Raw genomic sequence first — 13,895 nt, forward strand, 5'->3', positions numbered from 1 at the left:
TGGCAGGAGATAGGAAAATGCTGAAAAAAAGGGCTCCATTGTCGATGCACCCAGAATATGGAATGGCATTTCAATCAACATCAGAACTGCTTCCACCCTCCTGCAATTCAAACAAGCATTTGCAATACAATAGATTGCGCATTTATGAGAGTTTAAGCTATTGTCATTTACAATAGGAATAGCTCAAACTCTTGTAAATGCCAGACCTATTTCACTTCAAAGAAGCGGCCGCCATAGTCCAGGGCTGCTTGCAAGTAAAAGCGGGTGTGGCGAGGAAAGCACGTTGTGCCCGCAGTAGGAGAAACACATTAAAAAAAAGAGTGCTTACAAACGAAATAAGACATGCCGTGTCGCATCCGAAGTAAAGGGGCCAGTCGCCATGGGTGTTTACAAATGTAGACAAGGATGGACTAACCACCCTAACAACAACTCGCAAGCCACCTTTTAGAAGGACAATGACACAAGCCAATGAAAAATGTTGGCGGGACTTCTCTTACATACTGCACCACAACAAGTCTCGCAGAGCAGTGCATGCGCGCTCACTCAGGATCGACCTAAAAGAAACTGAAGACGCATCTCTTTACGGCAAGCTACCACCCAACCTGTAAAGCACCAACCTTCTGACCTCACCTGAAAGCTTTAATTATATCTATGTGGACTTCACACTCATGGTCAGGCTGCGATTGCTCTCCAGCTAGTTTTGCATTACATAAATATCTGTTCATTCCTATTTACTGGGAGTTACTTTCTTAGTATTAGCTTGGGAGGAGGCTGGGCTCATGCAAGCTAGTCATTCAAAAACGGAAACTGGCCGCTCTGCAAACATTTCTAGAAGTAGAAAAAGAGCCGCTGCACCACCAGAGTTCTGCTCTGTGCAATAGCTCGTGGTAGCCTCCCAGCTAGGCTTATGAAAGAAACTACATGTCACATGTTTTCCCATTTAATAAGTTAATATAGATGTTATTTTCCCAACGTGTTCTGACCCAAAAGGTCAGCTAGTTTTCACTGGGTGTACTTAGAGGTTTACATTTGGTGGGACAGGCATATTAGCACAAAATTACTGTTCAGCTGTTTGATTTCCAACTGCTTACATATTAATTCAGGGGCGTAAGAACTGTCAGCTTGTGGGTTCTATTGGTGCATCTCTGAATCTTGAAAGCTTTTCCATTTTGATTCCAGTTCTACTTTCTAAACTGTAAATCATTTACTCTGAGTTTGATCAAATAATAGACTAATGTTCCTCTGACTGTAAACCTTCAAACCTCTCGCCCCTAGCCTGCTGAAGTGAATTTCTCAGACCTCTTCTCAAGTTGAATCTAGACTGCTTATAGAAAAATGAATGATTCTGGAAAATTAAAATATAAGCTAAATATATTATCAAAGGGAGGCACCTTGTACTGCTTGTGCAACAAAGGCAAACTTCTGTTTTCTGAGCTCTCCTCGTGGACGCTGCTGCATAGAATTTCTTGTGTAGCAGAAGTGACGTCACATCGCTTGAACCCATAGATGAACTCAGAGGCTCGAATGTTGATCCCTCTGACCCTCCGCACTTTCTTATTTGCTGGTGAGGGGCGAAAGCACAACAAATAATATTTTGAGCCCTGTTTACTTTACCCTATCCGGTCTTCATAACTTCTTCAATCCGCAATAATAAGTCAAAGCCAGGATTGCCAAGGGGCACGTTTCTGACCCCGGCTACCTTTTTGTGGTATCCACTTCTCCCATCCAGCACATATCCGGCATCAAATGACAACCAATAGACAGAATTCACCAATGTGGATGAAGAGAATCCATTGCCTTCCAGCCTGAACAGTAATTACATTGAGCTCTGATATAGTATTTTTGTTAGATGTGGTCTAGTTGCTAAATTGCTGAACGGACAAAGATATCTGGGTTGTAATCCCACGATTTGCACTTCACCGATAGCGGGGAAAATCATGGTGTCCATTTTATGTGGGCAAGCCATCCAATTCTCAATTGTGGCCAAGCCAGAGTCTGGCCTGGCACCGACGGCCAAAGCACTAGTTAAACCACTGAATGAATTCTCATGTAAACCATGTGACAGAAGTCAAGTCTGTCAACAGGATGAGGTTCATGGCCTACATTCTCTAAAACAACCGATTCTCATGCAAGGAGAGCTATGCTGGTCAGCAGTAGAGCCAGCGAGAGGGGAGGGGGATATGAAATAGAGAAGCAGAGAAAGAGATAAACGGAGTCACTGGATATCTTCACTCTACCTGTTCCTACAGCTGGGTTCCACCTGATCTGCAGAAGCATTGATATCTGAAATGAAAAAATACCATCTATGTGAACCACTTTTTAAGTTCCGATTCACTCACCCTGAGTTTTCTCATGGTACGCCTTCTGACAATCTCTGTATTTTTGACTCTGTTGGAAGGTAAATCTCTGGGATGAAAAGAGGAAACATAAATGGAATCTCTGTTATTGATGCAAGCCAGTGCTTGAACTAGAATGCTTGTTTCCATCAATACCTGCCTTCAATGATTTGCAAATTAAATGTGTGCTCTAAATGCTTTGTCATGTAACAAGGTCATCAGTTGTAATATTAGGAATATACGTTAGTATTGAACCTTCCTTTGTGATAACAAGCAATCACTTTACCACTATTGTCAACGCCTTAATACCGTATTGCACCTAAGAAAACACGAACAGTCCGCAAATCATGATCCTTCTTACTCCTTTAATGAAGAAATTAATGCAGGTTAGAGTATTAATCTCAAATGTTGAAATGCCTAAGTCTAAATCCTATCCTGGAATAATTCTGAATATGAAAGTCTTTGATACCTTCATGGCATAGCGTTTGCATTTCAACTTGGGCAACAGGAACCTGGCTTTAGCAACTAAGAATCTTAATTGTTTAAGAAAGAACGTTTTGATATACAAGGAACATTTACTCCACGAATCCAAGATGGCCACCACCATTACAAGTCTTGTGAGAGTCATGTATTACCAATGGGCTTGTAGTCTGTTCTGACGCTATTCATGTTCTATACTTAGCGCGTGCATTGCAGGCACAAAGCCTCATGCAACACGGCTCCCAGTCTTTGTATGCACCTTAGAGCTACCTTGCCTTGGAAGGATTGCAAACCCAAAGCTGCTTAAAAAGGCATTATTTCCTCTGATTTCAGATTATTCAAGGTTTGTTCACTAAGGAGTGAATTGTTCATCCTCTGTCTCCTAAAAAGGCTAATTGAATGACCGCTTGGCTAAGGGATGATCAGAAACAATTACTGCTCCAAATGACACATTAGCAGTCATGACTGGTATTGATGTCCGAGTAAAAAAGTGTAGTTATGCAAATCAAGTTAAATGTGTTCCATGGGTTATGCTCCTAAACTAATGCTTCAAAGTAAATATGGGAAAAGAAAAACGTGCATGTTCCCTGTAAAAGAGAGTTTGAGTTAATCTGCTGTTAACTTCTTCTTTAATTTCTGCCTTTGAACGTGAACTGGGTTATGCCAGTACTCTGGCACACGGGTAGGAGAAGCTGATATTGTGTCCTTTGTAGTAATCATTTGCTTTTCGTGACGGTTGGTTTGTCTCGAACTATGTGCTATGTTAATCATTGGCACATTTATAAAGGGAAAAGGAGATGCCAACGACACGTGTCCACTAACAAGGTAAGTGAAGATAAAACCCAAGATCATTCTTGGGGTTTGACCAGCCTGCCATGGCTAATGAAAAAAATAATTGGTTTAATCACAGGAAAGGTTCAATAAAGAACAATGCTTGGCAAAAAAATAATACTTGTTGGGGATCCCAGATGTCTCCTGATGAGTTGTCCATATCTACGTAAATATACAAATGCTCTTCTCTCTCTATAGATATATATATATATATATATAATCAGGCTCACGGTACATCAATGATACCAGCACTCTCGGGACCAGTTTTCCTCAATATTTATTGGGACAAAAACAAGGTCAAAGTAGACAGGAAATCAAGACTTGAATTGTTCAGTGACAATGCTCCTGATGCGATAAAGAAAAATGAAATTGGTAACAACTCTAGGATTATCACGGAGTATTCTAATGATGCTTCGGACATCAGAAAGGCATTCAGGAAGAATTGGCACATTTTGAAATCTGACCCTATAATAGGGAAAGATTTACCTAGAGCACCTTTAATGACATTCAGAAGAGCGAGAACACTGCGCGATAGCCTAGTCCAGAGCCACTGCATTCAAGAAAGTAGACCATCGGCTTTTGGTAGAGTAGCTGGTTTCTTTCCATGTTTGAAATGTAGGGCATGTAAAAACAGTGAGAAAGTTCTAAACTATACTGTGCCCGGTCTGGACGAACCGAGAAAAATCAAGAAACTGATGAACTATAACACAAGCTATACGGTGTACTGCTTGATGTGTCTGTGTGGTTTGCGCTACATAGGAAGCACTATACACCCCACTGAAGTGCGTATCTTAGAACATCTGAGAGCTATCAATAACAGAGATGTAACTTATCCGGTGGCACGACACTTTGAGGCATTCCATCAGAGCAACAGGGACCTATTGAGATTTTTCTGCATGGATCATGTACCACCGAATGTGAGAGGTGGGGATAGACAGTTGCAACTCTGCAGATTGGAGTCGACACACATTATTGACTATCAAATGAAGATGCCACAAGGTTTGAACAGTGGGGAAGAAATGGCTGTTCACCTGTAGACGCATCATTGATTTGAGAGAATAGGAATGTGTTTAGGGAATCTGGAATTTTAATGGAACAACATCAAATAAGATAGACATGCTAGTTGTTTTGAAGCCCAGAAATTGGAGAGCAGAAACCCATCCAGGGTGAAATCAGTTTCTGTGGGATAATTGCCCATTCAGGGTGTGATGTTAAATAACTGCGCAAATAATGTTAATATAATTTTGAAGAATGCCCATTCAGGGCAACAATGGAATGTTATGAATTGTGCTTGACTAAACAATGAGAATGCATGTTTAGAAATGGCCGACACTGTGGGACTGAAGTAAATCCGATGTTGATTTCACAGTATTTACGTTTGCCTCATGTCGGCGCTGACCACAATTGAGAAAGGCGGTAGCCGAAACGCGTTTTGTCGTGTTTTTGTCCCAATATAACTGTTCCCGAGAGTGCTGGTATCATTGATGTACCGTGAGCCTGATATTTACACGCATGTCTGTCACCGCGTTACAGAGCACCCAACCGTGAGTAAAGGGGGAGAGACGGAAACCGAAGCGCGATAGATATATATATATATATATTTTACAAATCGCATTTATGGGATGCCTGGACCTAGGAGTGTAACTGATGCCAACTTTGGAAGTAGAGGCGTGAGCAGCAAGCATTAAGTTTACAATGAGACTTTTCTCGTGGCAAATTTGTAGTCCATGTTTCTAAGCGTTTTCTCCAGCAATGACTAGAAAATGTACAAATTTGAAAGATGCAGTGAAATTCTAACCCATGAATTGGGCTTTTGAACTCTGCCAAGGTTAAGGAATAATAGAACATTACAATTTTGAATTCTCCTCTCAGTGAAGAAAGTTTGCAAAAAGAACCAACATATAACTTGGAAGCTTTCCAGACAGTCTTTTCCTTGGTCTACTGATTTCAAAGAAAATGGTAAGATTCATATTTCCAAGTAAATACAAACGTCTTTCCTGTTCCAATATGGAATACGTGAATATATACATATTATAATTAGTGTAACACTAAACTGCCTAGAAAACAATGTGATCACAGGTCCCAAAGATAATCTTAAATTTTTGCCAGTAGGTTGACACCTAAATTGGGAATTGGGTGTAGATTTACAAATATATCTACACATTTAGACTGGTATATGCAAACTCTCTGGGACATGGCTAGTGAGATCTTGCCAGCGGTTTTGGATGAACGTAAATTCTCCTTGGCTCAGACCATCCATTACGGCTAAGATGTGGCCAAATCTGTGATTCATCCTAGCCTTGACACTACTGATTATTTAGGACAAGCAGCTGGCACCAGTGTGTGCTCCTTCACCATATGCATATGTGTTCCACAGGTTTCATCAAATCTTTATTTCGGCCACCAGGGCCATAAAAGATAACAAAGTACAACATTACAATACAATACAAAAAAAAAAAAAAAAAAAAAATTCCATGAACAGCAAATTTTTAAGAACATCAGGCAATTAGCTCGTTTGCAAAGACTTGATGTAGCGCATGCGAGTAAACCACATGGAAGTTAAAATTTTTGCCACCGCACGTACTATTGGGGGGGAAAGGTCTGTTTTTAATATTCTGAAAGCGGGGGCATAATGTCTAAACCCCATATTGCTGAGGAGGGGCCTGAGCCAGAAACTCCTTGCTCTGCGATAGGTCGGACAAAAAAATATGATATGGAGATCCGTTTCCTCAGGGAGTAAACATATGGGGCAATGAGCAGTGTGGTTTGAATGTGCCCACCGGCTTGTGTAGGCCCTTAATGGCAGTGTGTTATAACGCCATTGCATAAAGAGTTTCCTCGTTAAGGGCGGGCCCATATCGTCGTAAATAAGCTCTAGTTGGAAAAAGTCTTTAAAGCCTAGGAAATATGCTGTTTGAGAGCCCACTCGGGCACTTGTAGTGGCAACACTCAGATGGTAGTCATAGTAATCTTTGGAGATAGACCTGCGGGAAACTTTGAGACAGGCCGTTGCCGGATCAGACCATAGCTCCGGTCTGCCGAGTGCCTCACAAATTCGTTTGATATAGCTGAGCCATGGAATTTGAGTACTTTTGCATAACCGTAAGATCTCCATCAGCTCAGCTCTGTATTTCAGGAGATCCTGAGACGACCAAAGTTTGCACCAGAAGGTCAAAGGTTTAAGACCGAGGACCTCTGAAATTGGTCTTAGGCCCAAATCCAATCTAAGCGGCATGAGTGGGGTGCTATTCGGTAAAGCAGTCAGACGTCTGAGAAAGTCATTCTCCGTGATTTGGAGTTTCTGGCCCATGGTATGACCCCATAGCTCAGCTCCATATGTCACTGATGCTCTTGCTTGTATTTTGTAAATTTGCAAGCGAGGCGCAAACGGCCTGTACGTTAGTCCCTTCGCCATTCTTGCAATGCCCCCCACAAGCTGGGAAAGTTTCATGTTCATCTTGGTTAAATGGGGGTCCCATGACATGGACTGATTTAATACCACCCAGGTATTCGAACGTATATACCCGTTCTAGCCTAACTGTCCCTATAAAGGGCGGTGCTCGGGTCCTGGGGGGTGGATTGAAGATCATGTATTTCGTTTTTGCGGCATTGATCTCCAATCCACGGTCCGCACAGAAACACAAAAACCCATCTAGAACTCTCTGCAGACCCATGGGAGATTTAGAAAGCAGCAGGGTATCATCCGCAAACATAATTGCTGGAACCCTGCTGCCATCTAGCTTAGGGGCATCGGTGTTGTTCAGCTCATTTAGGAAGCTTATAACCCCGTTGACAAAGAGGCAAAAGAGGGTAGGTGCGAGAACGCACCCCTGGCGTACCCCCCTGTCAACGGGGAAGGCCTCAGACAGGGAGCCGTCCCTGCCACACCTTACCCTGGCAAAATTCCCCTGGTGCAGTCTCTTCAAAGTTGTTAGTATGTCAGGCGGGACCCCCAGGTCCGCTAGGACTGCCCACAGTTTGTCTCTTGGGACCAGATCGAAGGCGGCCCGCAGATCCACGAAAATCGTGTAAAGACTGCCGCCCTCGAAAAGAACCGTTTTCCAGTAAATGAGGTGCAGGCGAAAAATTTGGTCAGTAGTCGAAATCCCCCTTTGGAACCCTGCCTGGTACGGGCTCATAATCTCGTTGTCTTCGATCCAATCCTGGAGGCGGTTTAACATGAGTCTACCAAAGATCTTTTGGGGGACATCAATAAGGCTAATAGGTCTGTAGTTGGCCGGGAGCAGAGGGGAGCCCTTCTTAAAGATTGGGACAATCTCTGCGCCCAGCCAACTACCAGGAACAGCCATGCCTTCAAGGATAGCATTAAAAAGGATCGTGAGATAGGGCGCCCAAACATCCGGCTCCTGTTTAAGTAGGTCACCGGGGATGCCATCCAACCCCGGAGCCTTCCCAGATGCCAGGCCAACTACAACCGCACGCACTTCACCGACCTTGAAAAGTTCCGTCATCCCTCCTTGGTGAAAAGTGGGAGTCGTACTATTGTGGGCATCCTGTGGAGATTTATAAAGGGACTGGAAATGGTCTTGCCAGACCTTTGGTGATATGTTTGAAAGCGAGGCCGAAGCCAGCTCCTCTAGGCCGGAGTTGACACAACACCAAAATTTGCGAGAGTCTCCTCTGGCCAGGAAAGTAGTCAGTCTTTCCCACTTATCGTGCTCCCATTCCCCCTTGGCATTAGTAATCAGAATTTTGTAGGCTGCTCTTCTTGCCCTGATTTCATCTTTATCCTTTCCCTCTTTGATAGAAAGCAAGAGTTCGGTTTTTGCCTTCCGGCAAGTGTTATTATACCATAGGGGAAGGGGACTTTTCCTTCCTAGCCTATTTGATTTTTGAGTTAGGCATTCAATAAGGTGTTTAACCAGGTCTTCATGGATCTGACCCAATTGCATGAAAGTATTCTGGGAAGCTTCCTCTATTTTAAGTGCCTCAAGCTTTTCAAAAATAGGAATGACCTGTGCGTATAATAAGGGGAGCTTCTCTTGGTGTGAGGCTAGGTGTTCCCATTTTAGTCTGCGCCTATTATTAGCAATGTCCAAATAGTTCTCCACAGGAGTCCCTGGAATACCTCTGGCCTCCAGCCCAGGATGGTCATATACTAGTTCAAGGGCGTTATGATCACTGTCCTCCCTGGCAATAACACTAAAATCCCTTAGACATATCCATGAAGACAAAGGGACCATGACATAGTCTATACGGGATTCGCTGCCCTTTCGATTAAATGTACACCTGGAGGGGATGTCTGACTTTAGCCTTCCGTTACAGGCTCTAAGACCAAATTTCAAGGACAAGGAGGTGATTTGTAAAACAAGGGGGGAGCATGCTCTTACGGCCGGGGCGTGTGGGGGGGGAATGGGCCACAGGAGATCTTCGTCCGAGGTCAGCCCCTCCAGTATGCCTGGGAGGGGCTCATACTGGCAATTTAGATCGCCACCGATAATGAATGGGGTGTCCTCGGGAATTGCTTCCAGGACCATCACTAGCTTCGCGATGGTGGACGATTCCAGTGCTGTGTTCACTGGCCGTGCATAGATATTGACCAGAAGGAGATTATGGAGGTTGGGCCATTCCAGCAATACAGCTAAAATGTCTTCTGAGTCAGTTGGAAAAATAGAGGCCTTGCACCCCAAGTCAATAGCCACCCATATGGCTAATCCTCCGGACGGGCGACCTTTTCCCCCCCATGTCGCATGTGCTGAGAATGTGGCGAAGCCAGTATGGTAAACATCTTCCCTTGCCCAGGTCTCCTGAAGGAGGCAAATATCTTTGCCCCCAATAAAGGAGCTCCAGGCCGGGTTGATCCATTTGGTGGCTAGGCCCGCGACATTCCAGGATAAAATCTTGAGGGGAGACAAAGCAGCCGTCGTGGGTTGTGAAACTGGGCTACAGGCCGGACCAGAACATGGCTCCAAGTGCGGGTTGGAAGGGAGAATAGGAATTTGGGCATTGCTGACCATAGCCAAGATGGGCAGAGGGCAGGTAGTCCCCACAGGACCGTCTATATTTAAATAAGTAGAATAGTGCTCCTGCGCAATCGAAGTGTCTGAAAGCAGAGGGGGGATGCAAGAAAGGGTTTGGTGCAGGGCTACGCCACCCCCCCGAGTGGGTGGTCAATCCACCATATCTAAGGAACTGAACCTATTATATGTGGGGAGATAGTCAAAGCAAGGAGGAACCAAGGGACGGGGGTCCCCGCTAAGCCCTTGGCCAACCCAATTCCCTCTCCTGCCTACCAATGTCCAGCGTTCTTGCACCTGGGCAGGCAATATATCCGGATAGAAGAATGTGAGTGGTTGGGGTTGGATAGAAGAACCCTGGGTGTTTTGGGGCCACCTACATATATGTGCCACCGTCCGGGGATCTCGGAAGTTAATCAGTACACAGTCTCCCTTGATAAGTTTGCTGGTGAACCCTAGCCACGGAACCCTCCTCACCATAAGGACCTCGCTGTGAATACCCTGAGGTAGGGGTCTGTTTAGAGAGAGCCAGTGGATAACCTTATTTTTTAAGGCATCGACTGGTTCTTTGGCAAAGGGGCGAAGTTCAGGGATGCCAGTTAGGATGACGGTATATGGGGCAGCTTCCGGGGGCAAGTGGATTGACCTGTATCCAGGATCGATGCCTTGTGTCCCTGATAAGGGTTCGGGTGTCTTCCCGTAGGAGTTAAAATCAGTGGGGCAAGGTGCAGGCAGAAGTTCAGATGTGTGGGGGATGGGTGCGGTTTGAATAGATGGCTGTAAGGATTTAGGCGGAGGGCGGACTTCCTTTGCAGGGGGAGTTTGGGAAGTAGTTACATGTTGCCTATCTGGTCTCGGCGCTTCTAAAAGTGCTTGGATTCCCTTCTGGAGATTCACTAGGGATGTTTCTACTAGAATCAGACGGTCCAGTAGTGGCGAAAGTGAGTTCTTCAGGAGAGAACTTAAATCCTGGAGGGAATAGCCGACCGCACATGGTGTTGAGTTATGGCTCTGGAAAGTGTGGGCAGGTAGGTCTATAGGATCTAGCCCTGTTTCAGTTGGTCTTGGGTGATTGAATGCACTCCTCGGGTTGGGTTTAGGAATCTTGGGCTTTTGCCCTTTAGTTGTTTGTGCCTTTCTTTTCTCTTCGACATTGCACCCTCCCGCTCCCCCTGACTGGGTGGATTAGTTGGAGAATTACTACGAGAAGAGTTAGTCTGGTCGGCGGTTAAAAGAATAAGATTAGGTTGAGCGGGGGTTGGCCTTGGTGGTGGAAGGGAAAAAATGCTAAATTCGGTTGCGGCCGGAATATCAGAATCAATGTCAGGAGTAGTCAGGGTGACATATTCAGGTATAGTGGAATCAGAGGCAACAGTAGCTACCATGGGTTCCTGTGCACGAGCTGGGGAGGTAGCCTGTGCAAGGGGACCCAAAGAGGATCTTCTGACCCAGTCAATCTCCTGGGAGATGCGTCTTTCAAGGACAGTAATCTCATCAATCAGCAAAGAGCCAGCCTTGGCGAAATACAAATCCAAAGTGCCAGAGGCAGCTCCAGCAGCAAGCGCAGATTTACTTCTGGTTTCCCTGGCAGACATGAATGAATTCGAGCATGGAACCTCAAGAGGCCCTTGGACTACCACAATAAATAACAATAGTGGGGCCCTGGGCCTGGCTCGCCCGTTCTCGAACGGCCTCAAACGGCCCGCTCTTTGCCCGGTCTTCGCCCCGGGCTACGTCCCGGGCGCGTTCCGCTGGCGCGTGTGAGCGAAATGTTTATACTACAGGAGGGGTCCAAGAGAGGGGCGGGGCTGGGAAGAGTCTCCAGGTGTGCCAAGTTAGTGAATCAAAGAGCACCCTGGTCCTCGCAGTCCCGGCTTCTCCGGCTCAGCGTCGGCCCTTCCACAGGCAGCGCAGCTTCCCCTCCGGTCGATGGACAGTAGTAGATCAAACACCAGCTCCAGAGTATCCCGATGACAGTGTCAGTTCAGCGAGCGGCAGGTTTCTCAGAAGCTGTATAGACCTCCCTTATGGATGTGCCGTTTGATGGTGCACATCTATTCTGCGTAAAAGCAGATTCTGCCTTAGAATGCTTTAAGGAGAGTAGGGCCATGGCCTGCACTCTGGGTCTTTTGGCCCCTGCCAAACAGTATCCTCACCAGGAATCTGGCAGACAAAGTGCAGGTCACCAAGGGCATCAGTACTGCCAGTCCCCCTTCAACAATAAAAGAAAATCGGATAAAATCTATGATAATATGGGTTGTGTCGTATATGCAATATAATCATATCTCTATTGGGATCACAACCGATGATTCTCTGATTTAGTGATTTTCTTTGTTGAGTTGGAATAATTTTCCTTCTCTGTTCTTCTCTATCCCAATTCTTCTGTTTTTTATGAACCATTTAATCATGTATTGAGATTGATTTTCACTGTTGGTATTTTGTATTATTGTGAGCCACTTTTTCATATGTTTAATTCTCATTGATTTTAATTGCTTTTATATTGGTGAAATTATTTTCCAACTGTTTTTTAATTGAAATGTACAACTGCTTGCTAGGTGGGATACCTTTGTGAATTATTTTAATAAATGAATTTGTGTACAGTTTGTCTGTTTCATTGAAGCCGATTTTTGCCCTGCAACTTGTTTATAAGAAGTTTTATGAGTTTGAATGATTGGTGTCTTTTAGAGATCCAAGGGAGATCTCCTTTTTTCTGACTAACGGTCTTGCTTGGCACCCCACTCCCTTGGTATAGGGGTCCCTCTCTCTTTGTTTGATACCCCTTCCATGTGGCTACAACTGCCAAGCAACGTGAGCTTGCCTTTAGTGGTGGAGAATGACCTTGAGGGAGGCACAATCCAGCACTTTCTGGTGAGGCTTCACATCCAATAGATGGGTTCCCCAAACCATACAGCATGACTATGTCCGACCCATTCTTTCTACCTCGCCACAACTTCCTCCCACATCATTACAGCTCTCAGAAGAGCATGTGTCCATTGTAGTACAAGAGATAAGAGCTTCATTTTCCAAAGGAGTCATCAACAGGGTTTCAGACTATGATAAGGGCTGGTTGTTACTCTTGCTTTTTCCTCATGCCAAAGAAAAATGAAGGGTTTTGACCTATCTTTAGATCTTTGCCCTTTGAATGCCTTTTCAAGAGAAGACAAATACAAATTTCTCATTTTGGCCAAGATTTTGCATGTCCCGGATCTGAGCAACTGGACGGTGGCCTTGGACCTTCTGGATACATGCTTTATATATCTATCCTGCTTCGCCACAGACATTAACTGTGGTTCAGGGTAGACTAAAAGCATTGTTAGTTTGCTGTGCTGCCATACTGCCTCACCAGTGCTCCTCGAGTGCTCCCCAAATGATGACCGATATCGCTGCCCATTTTTCATAGATTGGATGTCAGGAAAATGGTTTATTATATGTTGGGCTCCCGGTTTTCCGTTTAAACGGATTTTTACATATAAATAGAGACGGAAAACAAGTTTTCCTTTGTATTTATATGTAAAAACGGGAAAATACAAGCACATTTTGCGGCGCTGACATGCTCCAGCAGAGTTGCCTCGCTACGCCCTCTTCCTGACTTACAGGAAACCGTGACTGTTCTTTCCTCTTCTTTCCGTCATTCGTTCCCCTGTGATATGAATCTAAACAAAGAAGAAACACTTTTGCTGCAAATGTCTTTCTCTGAGATTTTTCTATTCCAAAATGCAGCCACGGGAGGAGAGAAAAAAGGTTTTGATATATGAACAATAAATACATAACTAAATAAAACAAGACAGAGTAGTCGCAAAGTGGCCAAATTGGTTTTATTTACACCCAAACACATTAGCGCCACCTTTCAGTGCTTGCCAGTGAAGCGCTACTCTTCTTTTCATGTCCTTAGCTTTTCAAGCAAAACACTCATTGATTTCTGAATAATGAGTGTAAACGCTTTAATTTGTATTCCCTATGAGTGTTTGCTTTTTCCAGAATGTTGTTACTGTTTTTTCAGGCAGCATATTACTCTACTCTAGAGCATAATTTGAATTGAGTTGCTCCCAGGTGTTTATAGCAGGGCACAATTGGGCTGTAGCTGAAGGCAGTGTGAGTTTTATTTTCAGTGGGGCAGTATGGTGTTCAGTGTGGGAGAGGATGTGGCCCTCTGTGCCAATGACAGAAATTGCAAGGCTCTGAAACAAATGGCTTGTGATAGCACTTTTAAGCGTATTTGGGACATTCTGCGAATGGCAAAGTTTTCAGATGAATGTATTGTGTTGACTAA

This window comes from Triturus cristatus, chromosome 12 (assembly GCF_964204655.1).
Source record: "Triturus cristatus chromosome 12, aTriCri1.1, whole genome shotgun sequence".
NCBI lineage: Eukaryota > Metazoa > Chordata > Amphibia > Caudata > Salamandridae > Triturus > Triturus cristatus.